This window comes from Lissotriton vulgaris, chromosome 6 (assembly GCF_964263255.1).
Source record: "Lissotriton vulgaris chromosome 6, aLisVul1.2, whole genome shotgun sequence".
Classification (NCBI taxonomy): Eukaryota; Metazoa; Chordata; class Amphibia; order Caudata; family Salamandridae; genus Lissotriton; species Lissotriton vulgaris.
Window position 1 is genome coordinate 1,207,499,138 of NC_141694.1, and position 23,822 is coordinate 1,207,522,959.

Sequence of the window (23,822 nt, forward strand, 5' to 3'; positions counted from 1 at the left end):
GATGCACAACAATTCCCCTGGCGACTGCCTGCCCATTTTTCTGCTAAAATTTGTTAGCGCCATTAATGACTTGCAAAATAGGAGTCTTCTGGTTTTAAGTGCATTGCACCAGGAGCCAGTCTGATCGAACAGAATCCCTAAATAGGGAAATGTGAATGTATTATCTAGTGCCTTCGAGTTGATACAAATTGATTTTTTCTTTTTATTTGCCCCAAGCCCACAGTTCATCGAAAAAGTTTTAGAGCAAATAACTGTAAGGCCCACGTTTGTCTTAAATTTACGTGAAGGACGTTGCAGCCCTTTGAAAAGCAATGGTCGTCCGAGCCATCAAAACCGCATCATCTGCGTAGAGGAGTGCTGGGATAGGTTGTGGAGCTGCCATAGGCAGATCCCTGCACTCCCTAAGCAGAGTTCTTTCTAAATCATTGATGTATAAAGTGAACAGAAATGGGGCAAGGACACAGCCTCGCCGCACCCCTCTCCAAAATGTGTAACACCCGGGTACAATCCCCATCCTTTCCAAATCGGACCTTTGCCCTTGCCCCTGAAGATAGTTGCCTAGGAATGGAAACTATGTGGTTATCCACCCCCGGCCTTTCCAAAATTACCCACAGCTTTGCATGAATGATGCAATCAAATGCTGATGTTAGATCAATAAAAGTTAAAAACAGCTTCCCTCCCTTGGCTTTCGTATAATTATCTAGAAGTATATATGAAGATTTAGACCCTGGTCAATAGTGACAAGGCCCTTTCAAAAACCGTATTGAAGATCGCTGACGATTGATTGCTCATCTGCCCATATTTGTAGTCTATCTAAGACCACACGCCCAATAATCTTAAATGTGGAATCTAGTAGTGATATTGGGAGATAGCAGGCTGGGCTTGCTCTATTACCCTTTTTAAATATGGGAACAATGGTGGATTCATACCATGTCGTTAGCAACCCCGTAGAGCAACATGCATTAAAGAGTTGTGCGAGTAAGGGTCCCGATAGCACCACATTATTTTTAAACAAATCAACCGGGACACCATCCGGGCCCGGAGCCTTACCACCCATACTGGCTTTAATAGCCAAGATAACCTCTTTCAGAGTAAAGTCCATGTTCAGTTTCTGGAAAGGGGTAAAAGCTCCAGGTCAGGTTCTAGCCCTGCCGATGCCTGGTCAGCTGAAAGTTAGTCACTATAGAGTTTAGCATAATGTGATACCCACTCTTGCTCCGGGATAGAAATCTCTATAGTTGCTTTAGAGTTATCGTTAAAGAAAGGAGCATTAACTGCCTTCCAAAAGGCGCTAGTACCCCGAGTCATAGAAGCCTCATACAGGGTATTCCACCCTTCCTTTTTCATTTCATCCTTCCTTTTTATAAGTGCCTTCTTATAGCTCCTTCTGGCTTCTCTTATTAAATCCTGATCCTTAACTCTGGCATTTAAGACATGCTTGAGCCTAGTACAGGCAGAGTCAAAACACACCTCAGTTTTAACACTACACCTTTTGGCATCTACCCAGAAATATTTTTTAATGTAGGCCGAAATAGCTGTAAAATTCTCTGTGATTACAGAATCAGGGGAATTTTCATCCAAACATGCACAAAAACTAGTGTTACATTCCATCAAGACATTGTAGAGAAAATCCTCTGGGATAACTTTCATCCACTTTAAAGAGTATCCATTTTGTCTTCTCAAAGCAATATTATGTAAAAACTGCCTAGATCTATTTGTCCTATTGAGCTCTTGATTAAATACCAGGATATCAACACTTAATAGGAAGTGGTCACTTAAAGCGATATCGTGTTTGCTAAAATTCCTAACACGTGCAGAGTATCTACAGGATATCTAAATGTAACAATAGTTGGACTAAAAGGGACCTCCGGTTGGCACAGATTATTAGCGAACCCCATATCACAGGAGATCATGATGTCATTCATGAGGTCCCCACATACTGTATGTGCAAAGTGAGGAAGACTAGTGTCATTAACAAGTGTTATCCCACACGTCCCCCTTTCCCCCTTGTGGCATAAGAAACAAATAAAATCCACTTCCAGATGACAAAAACATCTTTGTAATCTGGCCAAGTAGATTTTCTTTCGTTTCTACATAGGTTTTTCAACATTTCCTCCACCATCTCGGAGGGGGCATTATTATAAAAATTCACAATGATCACACATAGTGCCTTGTCCACATGTATCCTAACAATGTGATACTAGCTGATATTTTTGACCATCTCTACTTTCCCAAATTTTAGATAATTGGAAATGTAGGTACAAAGGCCCCCTTTTGCTCTGCCATATATCAAGCTAATAGCTGGGGTATGCAATGTTTTAAAGCCACAAAAGTGGATAGGTACTTCAGCCCAAGTATCTTGTAAGCGTAATATCTCAAAATTGTTTGCATAATCCACCCAGACTTTATTAGTCACCTTTGTTTTAAGTCCAGCCACATTCCAAAGCATGATTTGACATTTAGAATTCTTAGTATTACTGCCTACATTACCACCATTGCCCATACCATTAATGGGGACAATTTAATCATGAGAAGAGGAGTTAAGCACAGAATCATCCCGCTTCTCTTCACAGTTGGCGACTTTGTTGGTTGATGTCTCTTGTGTAAAATGTACTATACCAATACAGTTTAGGCTGTCTGTTAATGCTCCCTTCGGCTGTGCATCAACAAGTGGATTAATAATAACAGCATCAGTGAGATCCCCCGATCTCAGTCAGTCTACTTCTTCAAGCCCATGAAGTCTATCAAAATGATTATGGGTGGGGATATTAAACTGATTTCTGTAGGACACCGTAAAGTCTGCCCAATTTGGCCTAGGGGGATTCCAATTTGAGGAATGATAAAAGTATCCCAGGGGAACAGCGCTGATCTGTGTGTTACCTGTAAAATTATTCCCCACTCCGTTTAGAATCAATTTCCCAAGATTTGGTGTTTTAAATGTCAATACAACGCAGTCCCATTTAAGATTTTTTGATCCTCTTCCAAACCAGCTCACCCTCCTTACCATTTTAAATTTGTCAAATAGTCTACCAGTTAGCCCTGTTCTACAACTCAACCATTGTAGAGACTTATTTCACCCATGTTTCTTCCCCCACATCAGTCAATGCAGGAACATTAACTAAAACCACTATAGACTGCGAGGCTGCTGGAGGTAGGTCTAAATGCGTAACATGTTGTGTCCGAGGAGTCTGGTGCGTGGTGCTAGGATTTTCTAACAGGGAAGTTGTAGCTGTCCTCTACAAGGCTTGGTGGACCGGTAAATTGGCGACTAGCGTGTTTTGGGCTTCTGGGGGGCGTACTACTAAATGAACTTTAGTACTGGGGATGACCGAACCCATGTGTCCTGTATGTGAGCTAGGGGCTAACTGGTCATTTCTAACAGTGTGGTCAACCGAACAACTTCTACCTGTTGATGTAAGCTGGACAATATTTAAACATTTGGATAGCGATGCCTCAATAGCACCAATTCTAGTTAGCAAGTTGCCAATGCTTTCTCTTATCAAACAGTCTAGGGCCTCCAATTTTACTAATAGCGCTTAGATACCCCTGGGTGATAAGGCGCTTTATAAGCTTATGATAACATAACATAACATAACATAACTTTTAATTTTTCTACCTCCATCTGCGTTTGCGTATTTCAGCTAATTATTGTTTTTCCCCAGTTTTCAGGTTTGTTCGCTGGTGCAGACTTGATCCTTTTCTGGGCCCTTTTTCAGATTTTTTTGGGAAAACCTCTACTGCAATGCGATATATTACTCCCCCCCACCCCCCAGTGGCACTTGGGCCGCTGCTATGGCAGTTACTTGGGTTCCTAGCTCGCTTATTCGGTGGCTGGTGAAGTTCATCAAATTCATGCTCACCATCTGTCAGATGATCTGAGATATTCACCACACAGCCATGTGTGCCTGTCTTACCTCTATGTTCTCCATCTACCTCAGGACTAACTTTTAATAAAGTACTCTCTTCTGCCCCTGGCTTCAAGGCCTCTTTAACTGTGTTGATCTGCCTTTTCATGGCGCCGACAGCACCAGTAAGGTAGTTTAACAGAGACTGACGGGAATGCTCCCCTGAGTTAGCTGACTTTTTCATCTGGGCAGACATTGGTTTTTTGCTTCCCCATGTTAAATATGTTGCACACAATTTGAGAAGAACAAAATAAACAACGGCCCAAACGAGAGCAATTTGCCAATAATCCTGGCAAACTGTAGGCCAGTTAAGCACACACCCTTAATTAAAAATATCAAAGGGCAAGAGTCCAATATCCAATGTCTAAACAAGATTGTGCACAGTAGCTAGGGTGTTCCTTTCATTAAAGGTGGTTGCACCTTTTGGCGGTTTAAATAACAAAGTCAAAATCACAGTACCTTTAAAACATGGATTTCAGAGCTGTGGCCCAACCCGGCCTCTGTCGGTCTCTGACGGGCACGGACGGACCCGCCCTTGGCCCGAGCTTCGCCTGGGCATGGCCCTGGCACACCCACGTGTGTCCCGCGCTGTGGGAGCCCTGGCTCTGTTTTATGCACCTCCTGGTGCGCTGGTGGCTGCGTGGGTGGTGTGCGATGCCGCTAAGGATCTTGGGTGTTGTAGTTCACCCGCCCGCTGTCCGCTCGCTCTCCTCTGCTTTCCCCTGGTCAGCTGTGGGCAGAAATCTACAGAAAGTGCTGGTGCAAGGATTCACTCAAAAGTAGATGGGCCCCCACGCTGCGGGAGCCCTGTCCCCGTTTTATGCACCTCCTGGCGCGTTGGTGGCTGCGTGGGTGGCATGCGACACTGCTAAGGATCTTGGGAGTTGTAGTTCACCCGCCCGGCGTCCGCTTGCTCTCCTCTGCTTTCCCCTTGTCAGCTGTGAGCAGAAATCCACAGAAAGTGCTAGTGCAAGGATTCACTCACCAGTAGATGGGTTCCATCTAACCTCAGGCAGTGGGGAAGACCTTGGTTATGTAACTTTGTCTGGGTCATTCTAGGAGTACATGGGTAGACACTGGATGATTAGAGTACTGCAAGGAGAGTGTAGAGTGAATTTATAAGTGCTTGGGGATTGGCTGAGTGATTGGATAAGTATATACTTTGGCGGAGCCTAAACCCCGAGCACGAGCTTGGCTCTAAATGGCTGCCAACCATTGGCAACCCCAGCGGAGCATCAGGATTGCAAACCAAGCCTCGGGAAAGGCCCAAAATCCTGTCTGCAAGATATTCCCAACCCCACAGCTGGATCATTGACATACAGAGGATAGAATCTATGGAATTCTTTGAGCGTAAGCGGAGTGGTCTGAGCTGGCGTACGCCAGTCAGGGGTGCAACTAGAGCCGAATTTCTGGGGAGGCTGGTACAAATTTTGGGGGGAGGGCCAATTCTTACAGTCATAGGCAGAGTGGAGATGCAGGGGCTCTAAGAAGAGGTGAAATCACAACAAAGCCTCATTACAGATCAATGGTCTTTTAAACACCTGTGAATTACTCAGGTGCCACGCAGAGAGCTGCGCACCCAGCGCGTTCACACTAAGCATGGGCTGAAAATTCGTTCCGCTCGCGGAATTTGTGGATTTTCCGCGATTTCATGATCCGCGAATCTCGCGAAATCGCGGTAAAATCCGCGAATCAGCGAGGACACATTTTCAGGCAAGCACTTACAGGGATACAGCAGCAGGTGCAAAAGTTGAAGCTAATTTTTTGTAACCTTTTACAAAAGGGTTACAAAGAAATTAACTTCAACTTGGGCACCTGCTGCTGTAAGCCTGTAAGTGCTTCCTGGCGCCTCGTTGCCTACTTGCAACTATTCTCTAACCCTGCTCCGACCCTTGAAGCAGGGTCAGAGAATAGTTACAAGTAGGCAATGAGGCGCCTGTCACTAAAATTAAACCTCAACAGGAAGCACTGACAGATATAAAAACAAGCATTGCAATACAATAGGTCTCGCATTAGGAGAGTTTGAGCTATTGGTCTTGTAAATGACCATTTTTTTTATTTGTGTTGGTTTTGAAAATAGCTAAATTAATAGCTTTGTCATTTACAATGCCAATAGTTATAACTTTCGCAAATGTGACACCTGTAGCATTTGTAATGCAACATGTTTTGTATTTACGTGACTTAGATGTATTGATATTACAAATTACAATGGCTTTTAATTTTTTTAAATAATTAAAACTTAAATAAAAGTGATTTTAATTTATAATGGCAATAGCTTCAGTGTTCAGTGTATTTTATTGTGACGAAAATCCAAGAACAGAAGTGAAATATTAACATCTTTTTGTGACATTTGTAATAAAGCTTGAAACATTACCAGAACATATTTGAACCAGTTGTTGTTGAATGGTTGCGCAGATTGATGCGGGGTGGCGCTGAGTGGTGCTGTGGTGGTGCTGGGTGGTGCTGTGGTGATGCTGTGGTGATGCTGAGTGAAACTGGGGTGGTGCTTAGTGGTGCTGTGGTGGTGCTGAGTGATACTGTGGTGGTGCTGAGTGGTGCTGTGGTGGTGCTGAGTGATAATGTGGTGGTGCTGAGTGATGCTGTGATGGTGCTGTGTGATGCTGGCGTGGTGCTGAGTGGTGCTGTGGTGGTGCTGAGTGGTGCTGTAGTGGTGCTGAGTGATGCTGTAGTGGTGCTGAGTGATGCTGTGGTGGTGCTGAGTGGTGCTGTGGTGGTGCTCAGTGATATTGTGGTGGTGCTGAGTGATGCTGGGTGGCGCTGAGTGGTGCTGTGGTGGTGCTGAGGGGTCCTCGGGTGGTGCTGAGTGATGCTGTGGTGGTGCTGAGTGGTGCTGTGGTGGTGCTGAGTGATGCTGTGGTGGTACTAAGTGATGCTATGGTGGCGCTGAGTGGTGCTGTGGTGGTGCTGAGTGATAATGTGGTGGTGCTGAGTGATGCTGGGGTAGCTCTGAGTGATGATGTGGTGAGGGCAGAAAGGCACAAAAAGCAGTCTAATAAAGGGCAGAAAAACACGGGAAAAACGAGTCTAACAGAGAGAAGAAGGGCACAAAAAACGAGTCTAACAGGGGGCAGAAAGGCACAAAACGAGTTTAACAGAGAGCAGAAGGGCACAAAAAACGAGTCTAACAAAGGGCAGAAGGGCAGAAAAACAAGGGAATAACAGAGGGCAGAAGGGCACAAAAAACGAGTCTAACAGAGGGCAAAAGGGCAGAAAAACAAGGGAAAAATGAGTCTAACAGAGGGCAGAAGGGCACAAAAAATGAGTCTAACGGGGCAGAAGGGCAGAAAAACAAGGGAAAAAAGAGTTTAACAGAGGGCAGAAGGGCACAAAAACAAGGGAAAAACGAGTAACAGAGGGCAGAAGGGCACAAAAAACGAGTCTAACAGGGGGCAGAATGAATCCCGCCCTGTGTGTTTGTCCACGAAGATGCCACCGTTTTGTGCAATACCTCTACTCAACTGGAGTACTTTCTGCTTGTCTAATCAGTAAGTGCTCCCTCGTTGGCTAAATGTATAGGGGCAGATTTACAATAACTGGTGCATCCCCAGGGATGCAGCAGTTATTGTGCACCGCAGCTCCGCCACCCATGGTCTGCCGCATTTACAATGCGGCATACCATGTGGCAAAAATGGCACAGATGCGTCACGCATCTGTGACGTAAAAGCAGCACATTGCTGGAGCTGCATCGCAAGCGTGACGCAGCTCCAGCAATGCTCTGCGGGGCCCTATCTCCCCAAAGCTGCGTCAAGCCTTGCGCCTGCTTCAAGTACGCGCAGGGTTTTGACGCTGCATTGGCCTAAAAGTGACTGAATGAAATCTTGTAGATTTTACTCAGCCACTTTTAGGAGGCGTTCCTGCGCAGGAACGCCCTCCCCTGCGCCGGAACACCTCCTGATGGCGCAGGGCTTTACAACGTGACGCATCTCTCAGCATTGCTGGATGCAGCTCCAGCAATGCTCTGGGGGGCCCTATCTCCCTAATGCTGCGTCAAGTCTTGTGCCTGCTTCAAGCAGGCGCAAGGTTTTGACGCAGCATTGGCCTAAAAGTGACTGAGTGAAATCTTGTAGATTTCACTCAGCCACTTTTAGGAGGCGTTCCTGCGCAGGAACGCCCTCCCCTGCGCCAGAATGCCTCCTGATGTCGCAGTGCTTTACAACGTGACGTATCTCTCAGATGCGTCACTTGTTAATACCCAGCACCATAGCGCATCTTTTGTGCTGCCGCTGCGTCACAAAAGTGACGCAACTGCGGCGCAAAAGAGGTGCAAGCGGCTTGTAAATCTGCCCCATAGTGCTTTTACTACACTGCAGCTGCGTAAAGGGCCAGAAGATGTGTCTCCAGTGACCATGTGTATCTGTGCCTGTGTTACAGGCACACATGGTCACTGGAGACACGTCTTCTGGCCCTTTACTCAGCTGCAGTATAGTAAAAGCACTATACATTTACCCAATGAGGGAGCACTTACTGGATTAGCCAGTAAAAATTACTTCAGGCAAAAAATCCACGATTTTGCTGGAAAATTTGCAAATTTGTGGATTTTTTTGCGATTTCGCAGGGAAATCCGCGAATTTGCAGAACGCGAATTCGCAAATTTCGCCCATGCTTAGGTCACACTAGGGGGTTGTGCTTAGAGCAGCGCACCCAGCGCGTTCACACTAAGAGGCTGTGCTGAGCGCCACCTTAGAATCGCCACTCCAAACTTTCCTACAAAAAACAGTTCCATCCCCTGGGGCCTGGCCTCTTCGTTGGAGACCGTGGGGGGAGCCCCAATGCCCCCATATTCCCACCGGCTCCCTGCCTCCTGCGGGAACTAGCATTGCTTTTGGGCAAGGGGAGCTACTAACATACAGCTCCTCTTGCCCAAAAGCAATCCTGCTTTACTTCATTGAAGCGAGAGCAGGTTTTCCTCCTCTCACTTCAACGAAGCAAACCAGGGTTTGCTATGACAGTGTGTGAGGCATGCTTCCTCCCCGTCATAGCAAACAACAATGTTCCTGGGTGGTCTCCACGGGGCATTGCAGGAGCAGGCTCTGGGTGGTGGCAGACCCCAGGACCATCAAGGGCTTCAGGAGGGGGGCCACCTGGCCCTCCTCCCTCTATTTTTAAAGCCCCAGGAGGTGGTGGTCCCAGGGGCATTTGGGGGGCCCGCGAGGCCCCCCTGCATATTTCAATAAAGCCCTGGGGGTGGTGATCCCCAGAACTTGGGGGGGGCTCGGAGGGCCTACAACAATTACAAAGCAAGCCCCGGGGAGGTGGTGGTCCCTGGGGCTGCGGAAGGGCTGTATGCCCTCCCGCACCTAATTTACATAGCCGGGGGTGGGGGTCCCCGGGGCAGCAGAGGCCCCGCAAGCCCCACACGCCCCCACAATATAATTTTCGGGTTGCCCCTGGAACCTGGCCCACCTGGGGACTCATTTAAATACAGTGGGGGAGCCCCTGCTTCATTTTTTTTTCATACAGATCTGCGCACCTAGTGCACATTTGGACATTTAAGACAAAAAAAATAATACTTTTTGGGCCTGGGGGTCCTTGTGGGACCCCTGAGCAGGACTAGGGGGTCCGGGTGTTTCTACCCAGCCCCCTTTTCTTCTTTTAAAATTTTATTTTTGACTGATTTCGGTTCTACAGAGTCACAAGATGGCTGCCAACAATTCCTGGTTTGGAGTGTTGGCAGCCAATCACAGTGAAGCTCGTGGTCGTGGCAGTCAATTACAGTGAAGCGCATGGTCGGGAGGGTGAGCAAACCCACCGCTGCCCCAGATATTGAAACTTTTATTTTCTCAGAAACTACTGAACGGATTTACACAATTTTAAAATAATGTTGCTTTCTGAATCAAGCACTACTTTTTTTTGCCAAATTTGGTTTAATTCTGTTCAGCATTTAGGGCTGTAGCCTTGGCTAAAGTTTCCTATGGGAAATAGATTTTTTGACACCACTGCACTCTATGACATGATGGATTAAATTGTATTTATATATATATATTTATATATATGTATACTCTATACCACTGCACTCTATACCACTCTACTGTACACCGCTACACTCTATGCCATGGTACTCTACGCCACTCTACTCTACTCTGCACTACTGCACTCTACGCCACTGCTCTCAACGCCACTCTCATCTAATCATCAGCATCACTCTACTCTTTGCCAATGCAGTTTATGCCAATACACTCTATGCTAATTCATTCTATGCCACTGCACTCTATTCTGCACCACTGAACTCTATACCACTTTACTCTATTTCACTGCCATTAATGTCACATCACTCCACACCACTCTACTCTATGCCATTGCACTGCATACCACTGCACTCTATGCCATAGCACTCTATCCCACTCTACTCTGTGCCACTGCTCTTTTCACCACTCTACTCTGCTGTGCATAACTCCACTCCACTGTACTCTATCCCTTTGTAGTATATGCAACTCTACTATACTCTGAGCCTCTATACACTATTGCACTGTATACCACTGTACTATGTACTCTATACCACTGTACCCTTCTCTGCACCACTCTATGCTACACCACTGCACACTATGCTACTGCAATCTACTCCAGTCCACTCTGCTTTTCTCTACCTCACTCAACTCTACTCTATGCCACCCCCTTGCTACTTCATGTCATTTGGTGCCACTCCACTTAACGCAACTCCATTCTACGCCACCCTGCTCTACACCCCTCCACACATTGTCATTCTACAACACTCTACTCAATTCCCATCCACACAATGCTACTCTATTCTACACCACTCTACTGTATATCACTGCACTCTACCCCACTGCACTATACCCCTCTTCACTCTACTCTACATCCCTGCACTCTATGCCACTGCACTCAGTTCCACAGCAATCTGCGACACACTACATCACTTTTCTCTACGTCACTGTACTCTAGGCCACTGCTCTCAACTCTAAGCCACTGCACTCAATGCCACACTACCCTAGTTTGCACCACACTACTCTATGCCCCTGCACTGTACATCACTCCAATCTATGCCACTCTACTGGATGCCACTCTGGTATACGGTGTTCAACTGCAGTCAATGCCACTGCACTTTGCTTCACTTTACTTTGCTCTGCAGACCTACATTCTACACCAGTCCCCTCTATGACAGTTTAGTCTGCACCACTCTAATCTACACTACAGCCCTCTGAACTACTCTACTCTGTGCCACTGCACTGTACACCACTGCACTCTATACCACTGCCCTGTACTCTGCAACACACTACCTCACTGCACTCTACACAACTCTACTCTATGCCATTGTACTCTATGGCACTGCACTCTATTATGCACTACTGCACTCTGCTCTGCTCTACTCTACTCAGCACCATTGCACTCTATGCCACTGAACTCTTCACCCCTGCATACTGTGTCAAGCTACTCTGCACTACTCCACTCTACACCACTTCAGTCTGTGCCACTGCACTCTTCTTTCCTTCACTGCATTGTACGCCACTCTACTATGTACCACTGCACTCTACCCCACTATACCCTGCATCACTGTACTCTACACTACTCGACTCTGTGCCACTGCACTGTACACCACTATACTCTGCAACTCACTACACTGTGCACTCTACGTCACTCTACTCTATACCACTGCACTCTCTGCCATTTCACTCTTCTATGCACCACTGCACTCTAGTCTGCACCACTCTGCTCTTTGCCACAGCAATCTACTTCACTCTATGCCAATGCATTCTGCACCACTATGTTCACTGAAAAAAAAGGATTGAAGTGGTAAAGGGGTGATGTAGTTAGATATTGTTTATAATATCTTAGCTTACTTAAAAACAACTGAGAAATTCACTCAAAAAACGTGAGGTTAGAGAGTGTTATCGTTAGGTATGGTTATGATATCTAACTTTATATTAAAACAACCTGAAAAATTCACTAAAGGTTAAAGTGAATTTATAGTTAGGTGAAAATGTTGGTCGAAATGTTTCATTTTAAACTTAAAAACCACTGAAGTTCACCAGTTTATAGTTAACCAAATTAAAATTTCTTGTGCCCTCCCATGCACAATGTTGTCATGAATAATGCCATTTCAAATGTCGCATTGATGTTATCAATTATGTCATAGAACGTGCCATGAGTGATGTAATAGGTGAGTGTTAGAACTGGGGGCCTATAGATGGCAATGGTATACACCTTTGACCAAATAGGGACCCTTGCTCATAAGTCAGGGAAAGGGGATTACACTAGTGGATATTATAACCCCTGATCATCCCCTTGGTAGCTTGGCACGAGCAGACAGCTTATCTCAGAGGCCGTGTGTTAAGCATTTGTGAACACACACAGTAATACAGTGAAAACGCTACAGATGGACACAACACAGGCTTTATAAAAATAAGTATTCTTTATATAGAATTAACACAAGACCACAAATGACAAAAATCCACAATACAGTACTCAAAATAGACTTAAAGGTGGTAGAAGTAACTTAGTTCAAGTTGGTGATAAATGGGATGCGTTTCTTCCAAAAGTACCTGGATGCGTAACGCAAAACAAACAAACGGTTTGCAGGGAGGGTGATGCGTCGGATCCTTGCTTCAGTGGAGGCAAAGCGTTGCTCCTCAATGCTTTCACAGAGTAGGTGATGCGTCTTGTTCCTTACCGGTGAGGAGTTGATGCTTTGATTCTCATACTGAGTTCCGGTTACGATGCGGCAAGATGGCGCCTTGATGTGATGCGACAATCCGGTGTGATGCGATAAGATGGTGCCCTTGATGCGATGCGACAACGGGAAGACAATGCATGCAGGGCAAGCGGCCATGCGGCCAACTCTGTAACTTTGGAGCAGTGACAGGCCCTGCAACAGGCTTCTCTGGTGATGCAACGGCGACCCTTGCGGTGGCGACATGCTTCTCTGGGGATGTGTCGGGTAATAGCTTTGACGGATGCACGCTTCTCTGGTGATGCGGCGGCGACGTCTGCGGTGGCGACACACTTCTCCAGCAAAGCAAAAGCAACAGCTGCGACTGTAACATGCTTCTTCTCGTTGAGTCGCTCTTACAGCTCCCAGCGACATGCAGGCTTCTGCAGGGTAGCTGGTGGTGAAGACTTTTGTCCTGGCTTTACAGGGGCCATGACCCAAAGTTTCTGTCCAGGTTGAATCTCAATCAGAGTGGCATTCTGATAGCACCACTGCTTCATTTCCTCCTGGCTGGCTTCCAGATTCGCCTGAGCGAGCTGTCTGAATCACCTATTCTGGTTCCTAAAGGCCAGCATGTAACTGTATACATCCTGGAGAGGTTTCCTGGGAGATTGCTCCCAGCCTTCATTGACCAGACTCAAAGGTCCTCTTACTGGGTGTCCACACAGCAGTTAAACGGGACTGAACAATAGGGACTTCTGTGGCTCCTCACAGTAAGCAAAAGGAAGGCATGGCAAGAGACCATCCCACTTATGTCTCATAGGTTCCTCATGACCCATTATCATGCCTTTGAGGGTCCGGTTGAATCTCTCAACCAGCCCATTACCTTGGGGGTGGTAAGGAGTGGTAAACTTGTATGTAAAACTGCACTCCTGCCACGGGGACTTCATATAATTAGATATGAAGTTGGTACCATGGTCTAACACCAACTCTCTGGGAAACCCCCATCAGTGCACGTCTCACAATAGGGGCCGTCACTGTCCTTAAAGGGATGTCTTCAGGGTACCGGGTAGCATGGTCCACCAAGACCAGGCTAAAACTGTTGTTCATGACTGTCTTGGGGTCCAGTGGCCCCAAAATGTCAATGCCCACCCCTTCAAAGGGGGTACTGACTACATGGAAAGGTTGGAGAGGAACCTTTTGCTTCCTTCCACTTTTCCCACTTGCCTGGCAAGTTTGACATGTCCTACAATGAGTATCTGAAATCTTCCGCATCTGGGGCCAATACAAATGGGTGACAAGCCTTTCAAAGGTTTTGTCCTGCCGCAGATATCCAGCTAAAGGCACATCATGAGCCAATCCCAGTAGGAAGGCTGTGAAGCGCTGGGGTACCACCAGCACCTGGGCTGACTCAGGCTCAGCAACCTTAGGCTCACTATACAGGAGGTTATTCTCACAGTAGATCCAATGTGATCCAGACTGACCACCTGCTGCCTGGTTTATGGCCTGTTGCCTTAAACCCACAAGAAAAGGGCACTTCTTCTGCTCTGCACAAAATTCCTCCCTGGAGGGTTCTCCTTCTTGCTGCCATTGGGTCAGCTCAGGCAGGTCTCACAGTTCAGCAACTTGCTCCACTGTAGGGTCCAGGGCATCCACCTCAAGGTCTGCCTCCTCCTGGACCATGGGAACAATGGGGGATGGGTTCCCGCGCCCCCTACCTCTTCTCTTGAAGGCAGGTACCTGGGACATACTTTCAGGCTCCAGGATCTCTTGAACACCCTTACTGGCTGCCATAGACAGAGTGGGTACACACGTCCACTCAGGCAGACCCCACTTCTCTAAAAGAGCCTTATTCTCCACCTTAGCCCAAGGGGAGCTTTATAAATCATTGCCCAACAGACAATCAACAGGCATGGCTGGCCTCACAGCTACTTGGAGAGTACCTGAGACCCCCTCACTCGAAGGGAACCTGAGCCACATTGCAGTGGCTCTCTGAGTTGTCAACTACCACAACTGTGTAAAATGCATTGAAGACCACCTGCTCTTCAGACACCAGGTGACAACTGACAGCTGTCACACTGACTCTGGTGCCTCTAAGAGCCTCCACTCTATGGTCACTGATGATCACCCACTGCCTGTATTTTTTAGTGTTCTCAGGAAGCTAGGCCTCAGGGGCCATCTCAAAGTCTCCTAAAGAGACAAGGGACACTTCTGCAGGGCCCCACCCACCTTGGGCACCCATCTCATCCCCCCAGGGCTACACACACCATCTGATGGGGTGGCACACTGGGTGGCACATACTGACCCTTTTGTGGACACTGGGGATCATACCAACGGTGTCCCACTTGCTTACGCAGAAAGCATTTAGCTGGCCCCCTATGAACAGCTTTACCTGTCGGGTGCTCTGACTTTTTCACAGGGGGATACTGGGAACCCTTCCCTTGGTTCCCTTGGGAATTACTTTGGGGCCTTTTCTGGAACTCCCTCTGTTTATCCTTGTCCCCCCACTCTTCTGCTGGGGACCCTGCCCACCTTTTGCGAAGTCTCCCACGTGACCCTTGTGGACCCAGGTACTGACCCAGCGATCCGCCTCCTCAGGAAGCTTCCTAGGGTTAGTTAACTTGCTATCAATAAGGTGCTGGTATAGCTCTGGAAAACAATTAGCAGACAAGTGCTCCCATGCAAACAAATCATAGAGTGCTTCAAAAGTATCCACTTTGCTACCCTTCACCCAACCATCCATAGCTCTGCAAAAGAAAGAAACGTAATCTACCCAAGTGGTAACCTCCAGCTCTTTACAATCCTTGAATCTCTGTCTATAGAGTTCTGGGGTCAAACCATACCTTGTCATCTGGGTTTCCTTCACGTGGGCATAAGACACCCTATTCTCACTGGGTAGGTCTAACAAGGTATCCCTCCCTTCAATCACAAAACAGCCCCACAACCCGGCTCCCCAATCCTTTTCAGGGACCTGATGGGCCAACATTGCTATCTCAAAGGCTGGCTCCACCACCAACTCAGGCGCATTTCTTGTTTCTACCCAGGCCCTCAGCGCCTTTTGGTAGTCATTCTTTTTGGAATTACCGGGGTAGCAACTTTCAATTTTCTGCAGAGATGCTTGAGCTGTTTCAAAGTGTAGGTTTTTAACCTCTGTTCCTCAAAATCTAGATCCATAGATGCAACAGATGCTGTTCTGCTCACGGCAGTAAGAATTGACAGTTCTCAGGGAAAATAACAGTCCAAGGAAAAAGAAATACTACCAAAAAAGTATGTGGTTGTGTTTGGTCTGCACTCACTAGTAGTATACACCAATCACTGTATATGAGATACAAATGCAAGTCCAGAATCCTCACCGCTGACCACCAATGTTAGAACTGGGGGTCTCTAGTTGGCAATGGTATACACCTTTGACCAAATAGGGACCCTGCTTCTAAGCCAGGAAAAGGGATTACACTACTGGATAACCCCTGCTCACCCCATGGTAGCTTGGCATGAGCAGACAGGCTTATCTCAGAGGCAGTGTGTTAAGCATTTGTGAACACACACAGTAATACAGTGAAAGCACTACAGATGAACACAACACAGGTTTTATAAAAATAAGTATTCTTTATACAACTTAATACAAGACCACAAACGACAAAAATCTACAGTACAGTACTCAAAATAGATTTTAAGATGGTAGAAGTAACTTAGTTCAAGTTGGTGATAAATGCAATATGTTTCTCACAAAAGTACCTGGATGGGTAATGCAAAACATACTAAAGGTTCGCAGGGAGGGTGATGCGTTGGTTCCTTGCTTCGGGGAAGGCAATGCATTGCTCCTCAATGCTTGTGCAGAGTAGGATATGCGTCTTGTTCCTTACTCGAGAGGAGGTGATGAGTTGATTCTCACACTGCATTCCGGTTACGATGCGGCAAGAGGGCGCCTCAATGCGATGTGACAATCTGGTGCGATGCGATAAGATTGTGCCCTTGATGCGATGCAATGACGTGAAGACGATGCGTGCACGCCCGGTGGGCGTTTGGCGAACTCTGTAACTTTGGAGCCGCGCCAGGCCCAGCAACACGCTTCTCCTGTGATGTGACATCAACCCTTGCGGTGGTGACACGCTTCTCCGGGGCTGCGTCCGGTAACAGCTGCGACTGTGACACGCTTCTTCTCATTGAATCGCACTTCCAGCTCCCAGCTACACGCAGGCTTCTGCAGACAGAATTACCGGTAAGGGAATTCAGAGGGGAGCTGGAGGTGACGTCTTTTGTCCTTGAGACTTCAGCAGGAGGCAAGCGCAAATTCAAGCCCCTGGAGAAATATTCTGCAAGATGATTAAAGTTCTTTGAAAGTTCCTTCTCCTTTCCTTGGCAATAAAGAAACCCCTGCAGGCCAACCCAGCAACACAGCACACTGGCAGGGGGGGGAGTCCAAACACATGCAGCTTCCTTGGTTCTTCTCCTTGGCAAAGGTTTTTCTTGTTGTTCCAGAAGTGATCTAAAGTCTCGGGGTCTGGGTCCCCATATTTATACTGCAAAATCCTGAAGGCAGAGGGTCCAGTACCTAGTCCAAACCAGTTCTGTGCAGTCCTGGAGCACTTTGTATACATGACTCCTTCTTTCCTTTGGCAGGGTGGGTCAGGGTCATCAGACATACCACAGGAGTTGGAGCCAGCATTGTGGAAGGCTGTGAGGTTCCTTAATTTTGACTCCATTTTACTTTCAAACTCCATTTTGTGTTGCCTTTACAGAGGCTGCATGATTCACGAAGTGTCTCTGCCCTAACCCCCTCTGCCCTTGTTTTGTAACTCATCTCAGACACCAGCTGGCCTAACTAATTCTTGTCTGGACCACCTAATCCCTGTATCAACTATCTGTTAGCCTTCAGCATTCTTCTCGTGCTGTATCTTATCTTTTGGCCTTTGCTATTCTCTCCCTGTGTTTTCCTATTCCACAACCTTTTCCTTTGAAGCAGGCAAACATGTTCTGCCATTACTGAATGACCTGTAGGTGCTGTCATTGATTGACTTGGGGGGGTTGGGCAAAAGCACGACTCAAGGGGGATGTTCTGGTTACATGATGCCTTGTTTAGAATGTTTTCCTATTCGCTAATATTTAGCAGATCTTGTATGTCCATATTAGGCATTTTGCCTGCTTGCAAAAGCTAGGACTGCTCCTTTCTTTTATGCTGAGTTTGTAACCCTAAGCATATAAAAGGCCTCTGTGCTCTGTACTCTTTAGACTACCTCATTCAGTTGCTACGGCTTCTGTGTGACGTGGCCTCACCTAATTAAGTTTAATAAAGATATATTTTCATATTTCAGCTTCTGTGCCAAGTTCTTCTTTCTATTAGTAAATATTCACTGAGAATGAAGATTTTGTTTCTTCAGCTGGCACAGTCCTATTCAGGCTCAGGTGCTACTCCTCCCACCCATGTACATGCAGATAGGTCTATTCAGGCTTGTGCTGACTCACCCTGTCTCCTGGAATCCCCTAGCCCCTGTCACTCACAAAACCACACACACAATACACAACCTAGCAGAGGCAGGCTGGATGGTTAGGCAAGAAAATACCTACTTTCTAAAAGTGGTATTTTCAATCACAGAATGTTAAAACTAACTTTACTAAAAGATGTATTTTATCATTCTGAGTTCAGGCACACTAAATTTGAATGTATTCCATGTTCCCTGGGTCAGTTAGGATTATAAGACGTTATAATCAAACTGCCCATTCTGGCCTATGGGGACAGGTAGCCTTGCACTAGTGAAGGACTAAATAGGCTGTAATTCACTATAAGGTCATGCCACACACATCAGGGCATGACCTACCTTTTACAAAGCAATTGCAGGCCTGAGACACACTTTGCAAACTGCTTCTGTGGGTGGCACAACCAGTGCTGCAAGCCCATCAGCAGCATTTGATTTACAGGCCCTGTGCCCGCATGGTGCACTCTACTAGAGTCTGACAAGTAAATCAAATAAGCCAATCAAGGAAACACTAATCAATACATCAATTTTACATAGGGAGCACTTGCACTATAGCACTGTATAGCAGTGGCACAGTGCCCAAAGCATCTAACCAGCAAAACATATCAAAAACAGAGGACGCAATCAGGATAAATGAAATGAAGTATCACGCCAATGGTACCAGGTCTAACAGTGAGGTAAAAAGTAGTGCATGGCAAGAGTGCAATTTATAGTTACTTCAGTTAATACATATACCATTGTTGAGTGTGAGGAGGGGCTTGATGCCCCGCCATCCAAAAACACAACTGTACTATGATCTCCTGTATGTATGGCTTAAGCCATTACATTTGTTCATGTAGATTTGTTTTAGTGGTTATATTCACTGAAAAATCAAAGGTAAAAGCAAAGATGTTATAGTTAGGTCTCAAAATAAGACCAGACTTAAGTTTAAAAACCTAGAAATCACTGAAGTAACTTACATGTCGTCAACGATATTATTTGAAATGTCATCAATGGTGTCAGAGAGGATGTCGTTTAACATGTCATAAGTGGCACATTATATGAGATCATACGCAGAGCATAACGGGCACATATTTTATAGTCACTTCAATGAACTATAACTTGTGAATTTCAGTGTTTTTTAAATGTAGTTCTGATTTTCTTTCAACACCCAACTATAATATCACTTTAACTGTTGTTTTTCTGTTAGGGAAAATATATACATGTCTACAAGCAGACTAAAACAACATCATTAACACTGCTAGCGATGTTACAACCTTGTAATAATATTTTTTACAATATATAAGGACTCCCTCTTAATCTGGTCATAATTAATAAAACATTCCTATGATCTTCATTAAAAGATATAAAGTAGTATTATCAATGTATTCACTGCTAGTAATGCCTTACAATTTCAATCAAACATGAGCATGAGTCTTTCTTTTACTTTCAACATGCTCAAAGTACAGTTCTAAGGCCAGGCAAAGGCAATCCTTGTACAACAGAGACCCTGACCATACACCCAGCTACTAGGAGTGTTTAAAGCTGTGTGAAAACTCTCCTGGGTTCTTCAATTTAACCCAATTTACTGTGGGTTCTTTAGGAGACTCCCACACTCTTGGCAGCCCTGCAAACATTTGAGAACATGTTAGTGGTGCCCCTGCACTCTCCGGAGCACCACAAGCAGAATATGCAAATGTTAAAATGCCTTTGCAAGGGCACACTCCATAATACTATGAATTAATTTACAAAAAATTGCAAATAAATAGGTAGGTAGAGATACCTATGATGACACACTCCTATCAGTCCACAACCTCAGAAAGCTCTGAACACTAAGAACATAGTACCCCCACATACATCAGACACACTATAAGGGGGTGCAGTTATCAAAAGGTAGGCCTACTGCCTTTGTCAGGTTGTCACCACAGTCACAAAAACAGAAATATAGCAAACGAATACAGCGCCATTAAATTTACTAGCGTACCATCTTACAATTATGGGTGAGCAAAAGTCAAGTAATTTGCTTTTGCACAATTACGTCAAATATCAGCAAAATCACTCAGAATTATGCAACATGCAAATCAACATTTAGCGCTATATCTTAGTGTGAACTGTGTCCTTGCTTCAGGATTTATTTAGCACTAAATAAAGTGCAAAAAGCAGCATGCACAACATGCATGTTTACGAGTGATAGCTAAATGTGTTCCTCATAATTAAGGGAAGGGGCGTAATCTGAGGCAGATGTGATTTACATTTCATTGAGGCCTACTTACAATTAAATTCATTTGAAAATGTAATGGCTAACTTTTAACATGTCCTATGATCTTCAATGAATTCTAGATAAATCAGTGTCAATAAAGATAAAATTTTCAATAAATTATGCACAGAAACCATTTAACGTGCTCCAAACATGGCGTTAGAACTCACTAACGCAGATGGCCCCCAGGCCCTTTGAGCAAAATCTAAAACTCCATGAATGTTGGAACCAGTGTGAAAACTTCCTAGGGTCACCAAGATGAGGGGGCCCCGGAACAAACAGAGTCTTGAAAAATGGTTTCCACATGCTCCTTTGTCACCCTCTATAATGTTTGTATTTCCTTGTGCTGAAGTCCTGGGCACTTGGCTCTCCCCAGAAGTTCAAGAAGCTAAGAGAGCAGAGCACTGCTGGTGTCCGCTCCTGACCAGACCCCTTGAGAGACTCAGATTCTTGAAGCATTTTCGCGACCTCCATGGGCCGTTTTGGACACTTTGGTATTGTTTTGTTCTTGGTGGCCTGCTCTAGCCACAAGAAGGATTATGAGTCCTGCAATTGCTGCCACAACATATTTTCCATGTTCTACCAGGCAATCAGGATCCATCCATCTACTTTGAATGGGCAAATCCAAGTATATCTGTACAGCAATGGTCCTGGGGCAGTAATAAATAAGTCCTCCCGTGGCACAACGGTAGTTTGCACCTACTTTGCGTGCCCCGAGGCACTTTGATAGTACAGAAAGGGCCGCAAATGCTTGTGTGGTCCTTTCTGTAATACAGATCATTAGGGGGCCTTCCATCATTTGCATCGGGTGTGTGGCCCCATGCAAATGAGGGACTATTCTTGCCTTTGCACCCAGGATGTATTACTAACATGAGCGCAGAGGCAAAAATACCATTAGAAGGCACATTAACAGTGTGTCACAAAAGCGTAGTCGACTTTCATTGTTCCTTCTGAATGCAGCCTTCTAAATGGAGGAAAATTGGTTCAATGGACCCCCAGATATCCCCTTGCAGGCGGGTGCAGGAATCTGCCTGCAAGGGGATCTCTGAACCATTTTAAAAGTCCAGGCCGGTAACCACCGGCACAGAGAAACACGGAGCAGCTTTAAAACAGCAGCTCTGTATTTCTCTTGTATGCGCTGCCCTGGGGCAGCATGTTTCGTGCATGCTTAGAGGGCAGCGCACTCTTTCTGCTACGGCACACTTTCCATGCACCCATTTCACCTGCTTTAAGGTGCACTGTGGCACAGACATGGAAAGTGCGCCCTATGTGTAATACGAGCCCAGATATCTTCAATTTTTTACCTGTGTTAACCCCTTCATGCATATGAAGCACCTTTTTGAACTCTAATCTCTCAACACATTCACCCCTAAGTAAGCCCTACTGCACATTAAGAATATAACAAGAAACAATGTCCCACTAGGTATCAGTAACAGAGACAATTCAGATTTTTGCATACAGTGCGTATTGCAAGAAAGGAACACCAGGGAGTCTCAATACATTTTGTGAGAAGGTTATTAATCACCAGTTACATTGAACAAGGGAAGCACAGTTAAAGGCAGCACTGTACATGAAAAGCAATCATGAAGCAACCCAAATGACACTTGGTGAAAATGTGATGACGCAGTGATAGTGACGACGCAAGTGAAAGTGAAAGACAGCGTGGTCGGCGCAAAGTGATAAAAACAATCAATTAAAGGCTTTCACATTGAATATATACACATAGACAAGTTCAATTTGGCATGGTGATAAGCCTAATGGTAGTGCGCCGTGAAATCGCGCTGTTGTTGTCGACGGCGTTTCGATCCTCTATGATTTGGGATCCTCTTCAGGACAGGGTTGGCGTTGAATTAGGGTGCTGCATGGGAAAATAATTAATTTTAGGAGATCGGGCATGAAATGGAGGCCAGAGGAAGGAGCGTGGTTGTGAGCCGAGTGATCTGGTACTTCACAGTTAACATGAAGTCAAGGGGGGGGGGGAAGGATCTATTGGTGTGGTCAGTGATGGATGGCATACAATTCTAGGTGCTTAGGGATGGTGGCACTAGGGTGGAGGGAGGGGGGGCCAGGGGGCGGGGGGCATGAAGGGGGAAAAGGTCAAAGTTAAACCAACCTGGAAAATAGGAACATTAACTGGATCAAGGGGTCAGTCCTCCACAAGGTAGTGGGTCCGGAGCCTCGTATACATTAAACGAGTGTTATTTCAGGTATCTGTAGGGCGCCTAAAAAGGGAAGGGAAGGCATAGATCGGTGTCTGCGTTTAAACAAAACAGTTAGGAGAGGTCCAAATAGTGCATAATGGCGGCGATTCAAGAAGGCTTAGGCAGGTTACCTGAGTCGCTGGAAACTGAATGTTGCCAATTGCGAGTCAACCGATCACGCTGGGGGGTTAATAGTCCTCTATTTAAGTTGGGTGCCTAAAGGAGAATTAAAAGAGCGATTTAGTGCGTTGGTGCAAGGGCCGTGGCGGCGTGGTTGCACATTAGCGCGTTGTAGGTGGGTCAAGAGGGAGTCAATTACCTGGATTAGTCTGGCGGGGGCTGCCGATTCAATCTTTGGCGGTAACGTCCCGCGCTGAGTAGCGGGTTGACTGGAGTCAAAAAGGTGCTTCATATGCATGAAGGGGTTAACACAGGTAAAAAATTGAAGATATCTGGGCTCGTATTACACATAGGGCGCACTTTCCATGTCTGTGCCACAGTGCACCTTAAAGCAGGTGAAATGGGTGCATGGAAAGTGTGCCGTAGCAGAAAGAGTGCGCTGCCCTCTAAGCATGCACGAAACATGCTGCCCCAGGGCAGCGCATACAAGAGAAATACAGAGCTGCTGTTTTAAAGCTGCTCCGTGTTTCTCTGTGCCGGTGGTTACCGGCCTGGACTTTCAAAATGGTTCAGAGATCCCCTTGCAGGCAGATTCCTGCACCCGCCTGCAAGGGGATATCTGGGGGTCCATTGAACCAATTTTCCTCCATTTAGAAGGCTGCATTCAGAAGGAACAATGAAAGTCGACTACGCTTTTGTGACACACTGTTAATGTGCCTTCTAATGGTATTGCGTCGTCACTATCACTGCGTCATCACATTTTCACCAAGTGTCATTTGGGTTGCTTCATGATTGCTTTTCATGTACAGTGCTGCCTTTAACTGTGCTTCCCTTGTTCAATGTAACTGGTGATTAATAACCTTCTCACAAAATGTATTGAGACTCCCTGGTGTTCCTTTCTTGCAATACGCACTGTATGCAAAAATCTGAATTGTCTCTGTTACTGATACCTAGTGGGACATTGTTTCTTGTTATATTCTACATACCCAGTCCCATTTTGGTCTATGGGTTATACTCCTGTCTTCTTCACTCTACTGCACATTAAGGCAGAGTGCATGATATTTAAAAGTAGGACATGTAAAGTTTAATGATAAGCGTGTCCTTACAGTGACTATCAATTGAAAACTATTTTCACTGGGGCAAGGCTAGCTGTTCCAAAGGAAAGCATTGGGAGACAATATTAAGTTTAGTAAATGTTATCTTCACCTAGGAAATGACTAGAGACATATCTGAAGGACTCCTTTTAATAGTTAAACAAAA